The sequence below is a fragment of the Elgaria multicarinata genome, chromosome 3 (assembly GCF_023053635.1).
Source record: "Elgaria multicarinata webbii isolate HBS135686 ecotype San Diego chromosome 3, rElgMul1.1.pri, whole genome shotgun sequence".
Taxonomy (NCBI): domain Eukaryota; kingdom Metazoa; phylum Chordata; class Lepidosauria; order Squamata; family Anguidae; genus Elgaria; species Elgaria multicarinata.
In genome coordinates this window covers 96,730,440-96,739,406 of record NC_086173.1, presented here as the reverse complement: position 1 = coordinate 96,739,406, position 8,967 = coordinate 96,730,440, and positions in this window count along the sequence as shown.

The following is an 8,967-nucleotide window of genomic DNA, read 5'->3' as shown; positions in this document are numbered from 1 at the left end:
CACAGTGATGTATTCCCCCCCCTCACCAAGATGTTGAATCTGACAATGTTGTGACTGCTATTTCCTAGCAGTTCAGCTATATTTATTGATTGATTCAGTCTTTCTGCTTCACATAAGGCTATATCAAGAACTAATGTTGCTTGCATGGGTCCCAGAACTGGAGTTCTGGGAAGCCATCCCTTGCAATTTCTGGAAGTTTTCACTCTCCAACATTACCTGTCCAATCAATATGAAGAGTACAAGTGAACTTATCCTCATTATTACTGTGTTGGAAAAGAATATTATGTTGGAATGTGTTTTTACTCTGGGATATACCTACAATATGATTATAATAAACCTGCTATGGATCTTTTGGGATTTGAAGTTGACCTGAAGCTGCCTCATACTGATTCAGACAATTGGTCCATCAAGCCCAGTGCTCTGACTGGCAGCAGCTTGCTAACATTTGTACTGGAGGCCTTTCCCAGCATTGTGATTTTAGCACCTTTCTAACTGCAGATGCAGTTTTGACCTTGACAACAACTGCCTTCTCTAATGATTTGAATTCTTATTACATGAAGGCAAATACGACTTGATAGGTATAACTGAAACTTGGTGGGATGACTCCCATGACTGGAATATAGCAATTGAAGGATATAACTTGTTCAAAAAGAACAGAAGAAATAGAAAGGGAGGTGGAGTTGCACTATATGTTAAAAATACCTATCCCTGCACAGAAATACAGGCGGATGAGATTGAGAGCCCCGTCGAGAGCGTCTGGATTAAAATAAATGGGGCTAGGAATAAAAAGAATATGATAATCGGAGTCTACTACCGACCACCCAATCAAGGAGAAGACGAGGACGAAACTTTTGAGAAACAAATTGCCAGTGTTTCAAGGAAGTGTGATGTAGTAGTGATGGGGGACTTCAATTACCCTGATATCTGTTGGGAGACCATTACTGCCAAAAGCGGCCCTTCCAAGAAATTCCTGACATGTATGGGTGATAACTTTCTCCTACAGAAAGTGGTGGAAGGAACTAGAGGGTCAGCAATCCTTGACTTGTTATTGACCAACAGGGATGACTTAGTGGATAAAGTGGCAGTTACGGGAACTCTGGGGGAAAGTGACCACGTCATACTTGAATTCTTGATTATGAAGGAGACAAAAGTCGAGCGTAGCCATACACGTACTCTGGATTTTAGGAAAGCTGATTTTAATAAACTCAGAACTATAATAAGTAAGGTCCCGTGGCAAGGGAGCCTAAAAGGAAAAGGAGTGCAGGATGGGTGGGAGTATCTAAAAAAATGAAATTTTAAAGGCACAGTTACAAACAATTCCAACAAGGAGAAAAGATAGAAGACAACAGAGGAAACCAATGTGGCTCCACAAAAAGCTTATTGATGAACTGAAAACAAAAAGGGATACATATAGGAAGTGGAAGGAAGGCCAGGCTACAAAAGAAGAGTACAGGCAAGTGGCGCAGAAGTGCCGAAATGGCGTCAGGAAGGCTAAAGCTGTGAATGAGCTGAGATTAGCGAGGGATGCTAAAAGCAATAAAAAGGCTTTCTTCAGATACGTGAGTAGTAAAAGACAGAGGAAAGAAATGGTGGTTCAACTGCTTAATGAGGATGGCAAATTGATAACAGACGACAAACAAAAGGCTGAAGTGCTCAATTCCTACTTTGCCTCGGTCTTCTCCCAAAAGCGGATCTATGACCCCCCTGGAAAAAGTGAAGCAGAAGTTGAGGGGGCAGGATTGCAGTTTGAGATTGATAAACAAATGGTCAAAGAACACCTAATTTCCTTGAATGAGTTCAAATCCCCAGGGCCCGATGAACTGCATCCAAGAGTAATGAAGGAGCTAGCGGAAGAACTCTCAGAACCTTTGTCTATTATCTTTGCAAAATCATGGAAGACGGGTGAGGTGCCGGACGACTGGAGGAGGGCTAACGTTGTCCCTATCTTCAAAAAGGGCAAAAAGGAGGAACCTGGGAACTACAGACCAGTCAGCCTGACATCCATCCCTGGGAAAATTCTGGAGCAGATTATAAAGAAGTCAATCTGTAAACACCTTGAAATCAATGCAATGATTACTAGAAGCCAACATGGATTTGTCAGGAACAAATCCTGTCAGACTAATTTGATCTCATTTTTTGATAGGATAACCTCCCTTGTGGACTGTGGGAATGCTGTGGATGTCATATATCTTGACTTCAGCAAAGCTTTTGACAAAGTACCACATGACATTCTGATTAACAAACTAGCTAAAAGTGGGCTAGATGGAACAACTATTAGGTGGATCCACAGTTGGCTACAGAATCGGACTCAAAGAGTACTTATCAATGGAACCTTCTCAAACTGGGGAGAGGCAACGAGTGGGGTGCCGCAGGGCTCAGTCCTGGGCCCAGTGCTCTTCAACATTTTTATTAATGATTTGGACGAGGAGGTGCAGGGAACGCTGATCAAATTTGCAGATGACACCAAATTGGGTGGGATAGCTAATACCCTGGAAGACAGAAACAAACTTCAAAGTGATCTTGATAGGCTGGAGTGCTGGGCTGAAAACAACAGAATGAAATTTAATAGGGATAAATGCCAAGTTCTACATTTAGGGAATAGAAACCAAATGCACAGTTACAAGATGGGGGACACTTGGCTCAGCAATACTACAAATGAGAAAGATCTTGGAATTGTTGTAGATCACAAGCTGAATATGAGCCAACAGTGCGATATGGCTGCAAGAAAGGCAAATGCTATTTTGGGCTGCATTAATAGAAGTATAGCTTCCAAATCACGTGAGGTACTGGTTCCTCTCTATTCGGCCCTGGTTAGGCCTCATCTAGAGTATTGCGTCCAGTTCTGGGCTCCACAATTCAAGAGGGACGCAGACAAGCTGGAGCGTGTTCAGAAGAGGGCAACGAGGATGATCAGAGGTCTAGAAACAAAGCCCTATGAAGAGAGACTGAAAGAACTGGGCATGTTTAGCCTGGAGAAGAGAAGATTGAGGGGAGACATGATAGCACTCTTCAAATACTTAAAAGGTTGTCACACAGAGGAGGGCCAGGATCTCTTCTCGATCCTCCCAGAGTGCAGGACACGGAATAACGGGCTCAAGTTAAAGGAAGCCAGATTCCGGCTGGACATCAGGAAAAACTTCCTGACTGTTAGAGCAGTGTGACAGTGGAATCAGCTACCTAGGGAGGTTGTGGGCTCTCCCACACTAGAGGCATTCAAGAGGCAGCTGGACAAGCATCTGTCAGGGATGCTTTAGGGTGGATTCCTGCATTGAGCAGGGGGTTGGACTCGATGGCCTTGTAGGCCCCTTCCAACTCTGCTATTCTATGATTCTATGATTCTATAATTTGTTAGACGCAAGCCTAGTTCCCCTCTTAACGGGGAGCAGTGAATTGTGAGGCGCGTTGGGCGGCAGCGAAGGGAGAAAGACTGCTGGAGAGTGGTGCGGTGCTACAGCCACCGCAGCAGCATAGAACCAGTAGCAGCATCTCCTTTCCAGGAGGGGACTGCTGAGCCAATCAGCATGATGATGGGTGTGGCCAAAGAGGCAACCCGGCAGAGTTAGATCTCTCCTTTGTTCAACCTCAGGCCGTCCTCCCGTGCTGCTCCAGGATTGCAGTTGCTGGCTTCCCCACCCACCCACTCCTGGTAGTAAGATGTCTTGCAGTGGCAGAAGTAGTCGCCAGTTAATGGGGCTGGGAAGGAATTTTACCTGCACAGCAATTGGCAAAGACTGTGCAAGGTTTTTGCCTTCCCAGTTGCAAGATTAACTCTATTGTAAATAAGTTGATCTAGACTATTAGTATATTCTCTGTGGATGCTTCATTTTATAACATTTGATAGGCATTGGGCTGGATCCATTGGTGAGGGGGAGCGGGATTGGCCTCCCTGCTCCCCCATGGTGAGGATTCCTATGAGGGATCTCGGGGACGTGGCGCCAAGACCAGACCAACATGGGGGCTGTGAGCTGGCCACATCCGAGGAGGTGGAAAGGGTTTCACACTAGCGGTCCATGCCGTGGTGTGTCCCTGGCCCTACCATCCACTACCAGTGCCCCTGGCATGCGAGGCAGGAAGTGGAATCGGCCAGCAGGCGGGCTGGCCGATTACAGGATCCACGCCCTATGTTGCTGCCAAGCCTATTCAAGTGAGTCAATAAAGTTGTGGCCAATTTATTACCCAGTTATGCCTGTGTGTCGAATTTGTTCTCGTCCCTTCGCCAACCGGACCCAATAAGTGCTGCTCTCACAATTGAACATGGCATTTTCTGCATGTTAAATTATGTGCTGTACCGTTTATCTACAACCCATCCTGAAACCCTGAAGACTATTTCAATACCAAATATGGGAGACCCTGCGGTCAACTAGGAATTTCTACTAGAGTTGTGCTGCTCCGATTTGGTGCTTCAGAAAACAGCCTGCTTCTGCTCAGACCAATTTGGAGTCAGTCCACTTCAACTTGATATCGAATCTGAGTCAAAAATCAGAAAACAGTGGCTTTGTGCTTCCCTTTGGCTATCATGGAAAATTAAAAAAATGGCTATAATGTGTGTGTGTTTCTTGGTCAGAATCAGATGATAATAGCAGGTACAGTAGCCCCTTAGCAGGGGATTATGCCTGCCCCATGCCAGAAAAATAGGGACAGGAGGTCTCCAAAAGAGAACATGTCTATTCCCATATGTTCCTTGTGGATCATTGTTCTGAAAACGGCAGGCAACCTACAAGTGTTCCTAAGTAAGCAACCTGCAAAGTTTCAGAAGTATAGGTGCAGTGGTTCATGTGGAAGGGAACTTCTCCAATTTTAAGAGTGGGAAGTGATTCATATAGCTGGCTGACTGAGGGATTCTGGGAGTTGTAGTCTAACACATCTGGAGGGACCCAGGTTGGGGAAGGTTGATTTAAACCATTGAATAGTTGTGTGCCGTTTCTCCATGTTTTTTGTGTAACTGCATGCTTTTCCATTAGACTTTTTTTAAAGTGTAAAAGCTAGGTTTTACAGCGGTATCAGCAAACAAAACCATTGCCAAACGGCAGTGACAACAAATCAAACCATTACCAAATCAAACTATTTGCCAACCAGAGGAAGAAAATGACTCTGCCAACAGCTCTCTTGATACAGGATAGTTCAATGCTGTATGAACACTGGGTTCGATTATAATTCAACAGCAGTTAAAGAGGAGATAGTCAGCTATAAAGGTAGCATCTGTTCATAAGCCCTCAAGTAATCTGGTACTTCTTAGTTACCTCCTATTTGGTGATCAACCAATTTCAACAACCTGACAATAGACCACATCTTGTTGCTTAACATTCAAATTATACATCCATAGAAATTTATAGGCTGGAGACAATTATTTTTAAGAGACTTTCAGAAAAGCTTTAGCTCCCATGGCGTACATACATACTAGTCAAGTTCTTTATTACATAAAGAACATAAATCTTTATTACATAAAGAACATAAATCTTTATTACATAAATATATATAAATTCACATATAACACATCTATTCTGCTTATTAAAATTAAAGCAATAAACATGTACTCTTGGTTTGGTTTTTATAAAATCTCTATTTTTGCAGTAGAAGCAAAAATATCTATATGATTGGTCACATTTGGCCATATTTTCAGTAAAAGAAATACAGTGCAGAGGGCAGTATCCAATTGAACACTCACATTTTGCTAAGTGTAAGGGACCTGCAGTACAACGCCAGTAATGTTAGCTGGCTCAATGAGTTTTCCAGGGAATCTGTTTGCACCAGCTAATGTTATTGGCATTGTGTTAGAGGTCCCTTACACTAGCACAATATAATTTACGTTACTGCTAGGGGGGTGTCTATACTCTCTATTAAACCTATAGTGGCTGCGCAGTGGCACTGCATTGTTTAAATGACGCAGCTGCCAATTTGCAGCCCCATTGGGATCCCCCGAAACTGCGCATTTTCAAAGTTCCGATTTACAGTGACTTTTACCTTTGCTTCAGGTTATCTAGGGAGCGTTGTGAAAAAGCTCCAGTGGGATACTGGAGAGAGAGGCTGGGTCTTTTGTTGTTGTTGTTGTTGTTGTTGGGAAAGCATGGGAATGCAGAGCAGGGGATGGGCTTTTAGGCTGGATTGCCCACACTCCTTCGTGCCCTGTCTAGCTTAATTGATTTAGCCTTGCAGCAAGGATGCTGTGGGCTTTTGAGCAGACATCCTTCCAGGTGTCTGATTTGAATACTGCCCAAGTGTATTTATTCAGAAATGGCATCCCCCTAAATCCTGGTACACTCCAAAGGTACTGTGGTACATGGGAATGGAGGAAGGTACCATATACCAGGTCAGACTGTTGCTCCAGCTAGCTCAAGAGTGGGCAAATTCGGGTTGTCTAAGGGCCAACTTTGCCTTGCCCCTGGACACGCCATGGGCAGCACTCCCACCTCCACACTCCCGCCATGCTGCTGACCATTGGGAAAAGGGCGGGGTGAATTAAAAAATGGTAAATTTGTCTGTTCTAAATGGCGTAGTGGTTTGTTGTTGAATTTTGGAGGTGGGGGTTCCAGAAGCCACACTGGGGGGGGGGGCTGCATGTTGCCCACCCGTTATCTAGCTCAATACTGCCTACGCTGGCTGGCAGCAGCTCTGCAGAGTTTCAGGCAGGAATCTTTCACAGCCCTACTCGGAGATGTCGAGGATTGAACCTGGGACCTTTGGCATGCAAAGCAGGTGCTCTCCATTGAGCTACAGTCCTTCATCTGATCTTCAGCTTGCCCAGTATCACAAATGTATAATTTCAGTTCTAAAATAAAGTTTGATATCAACCTTCCAATAGTTTAGAACACACAGACTGATCTCTTAACAGTGTCAAAGGCCAAAGCTAGACCAGGCCTATATCCCGGGATTGTCCAGGGATCATCCCTGTGCATCCAAATGACACACAGGGGATCCTGGGAGCAGGCGGGGACGACCCCTCCATTTGCCTGGGATAATCCTTAGGTCTAGCTAAGGCCAAAGTTCCAGTTTCTTTTTTGGTATCCATAATTAGCCCATTCCTTCCTTTTCTTTGTGGAGAAAATATAACCTTTAAAACGCAACAATAATAACAGCAGTAGCATATTTCAAAGTTCAGAATGTTTCACATACAGTAAGTACCTCAGTTGTCATTTTATTTATTAATTAAATTTAGTAGACATCTTTCTAAAAAAAAGGAGTCAAGGTGTTTTATCAACAGGGGTTAAAACAAACATTTAGAACAATTTAATTCAGTTAAAAATAATTAACAATAAAATACCAGGACCCAATAAAACAACTAGTTAAAAAGCCCCATCATATGCTGTCAAATGCCTTGGAGAAAAGGAAAGACTTAACCTGGCACCGAAAAGATTACAAAGTTGGCACCAGGCAGATCTCACTGGGGTGAGCATTCCACCACTGAAAAGGGTATCTTTTCAATACTCTGGACGTAGGTCAAACTACTTCAGTAGTTTGAGGAAAGGGTTGAGGCAATAGGGGTTTGCCTAAGATCACTTCGTAAGCATGTGGCTTAAGTTACAGTCAGGCTGTCAACTTCCCAGTTCTGAGTTTACTCACCCACTAACCTGAACCAGTTCTAAAATGTCTGCCTTGGAGATTCTCAGTGCTCCACAATATAAACTGTCTTTTGTTATATTCAGTTCCAGCAGGAAACTTGCAAGCTTCTCTAGTATTTTCTAATTTACCCAGGGCACATATATCATGGTACCTTTCAACTGTGGATGATTTAATCTCAAATCACTAGAACCATGGTTCAGAGTTTCTATTCACTAATGTGGATTAGAACCATCCATTGAAAGTATGCCACACCATGTACCCATTTATCATGCTCATTCTAACCCATCTTTGCTGTTCCTACAAAAGGATTAAGCATACAAGATGACTAATATGTGTGAAACTATCTCAAGTGTGCACCCCAAGTCATTTCAAGACTCATGGGGCGGAGCAAAGTCACAGGCGATGCACTTACAGACTCCTATCCACAACTCTTTCCATATCTTATCCCTTCTAATAATTGGGCAGTTATGGTAGAAAACCAACTAATAACAGTCTTTAATGAGCCAGATCATCCTGCAATAGTGGGACTGGATAATTCTGCCTGGTTATGCATTATCTGTATCCTAGGGTGTGCATAGCAGTGTGACTCTAGCTGTGTTTTGCATTTGCTGCTAATTGCAGTATGTTGGTAGAGCAGGGGATAATTGCAGCTACCCTATGCTTCGTTCAGGTGTGAAGCTTTGCATTCTTGCTGAGTGCAAGTCATAGGGATGAGATCAAGGCTGTGACACCAAAATGGGTCTGAGCTAGCTAGGTGTCCACAAAATGGGTCTGAACTAGCTAGGGGTTCTTTCCAGGCATCCTGTATGTAAAATGGCAGGTGCCCTGGGCATATCATATATCAGAACCACACTGCTCCATAGACTGCTCAAGGCTCCAGTGTGAGTTTATTTTGGACAATTCTGCTAGCCTCGACTCACCTAACAGACATAAGAAAAACCGTACTGGATCAGACCAAAAACTTCCCTAGTTCAGCATACTGTTACCACCCACAATGGTCAACCAGATGCCCATGGAAAGCTCACCGTTCCCCCTCCCCCTGCAACTGCTAATTCAGAGGCATGCTGCCTCTGATACTGAAGGTAACATGACCTAAGAGTTGTTGATAGCCTTATCCTCCATCAGTTTGTCTAATCTCTTTATAAATCTGTTTATGACTATATCTTGTGATAGTTTAGCAGTGCACTGTGTAATAACTATTTCGTTTTAACGGTCCTGAATCTTCCACCATTGACCCTCTGGATGGTCTCAGGTTCTAGCGTTATGAGGATTCCTGTCCTCTTTCTCCACAACATATGTAAGTTTATGTATCTCTATCATGTCCCCCTAACTTTCCCCCTAAACTTAAAAAGCATCAAATGTTGTAGTCTTTCCTTATAGGGGAGTTGCACCAGTCCCTTGATCATTTTG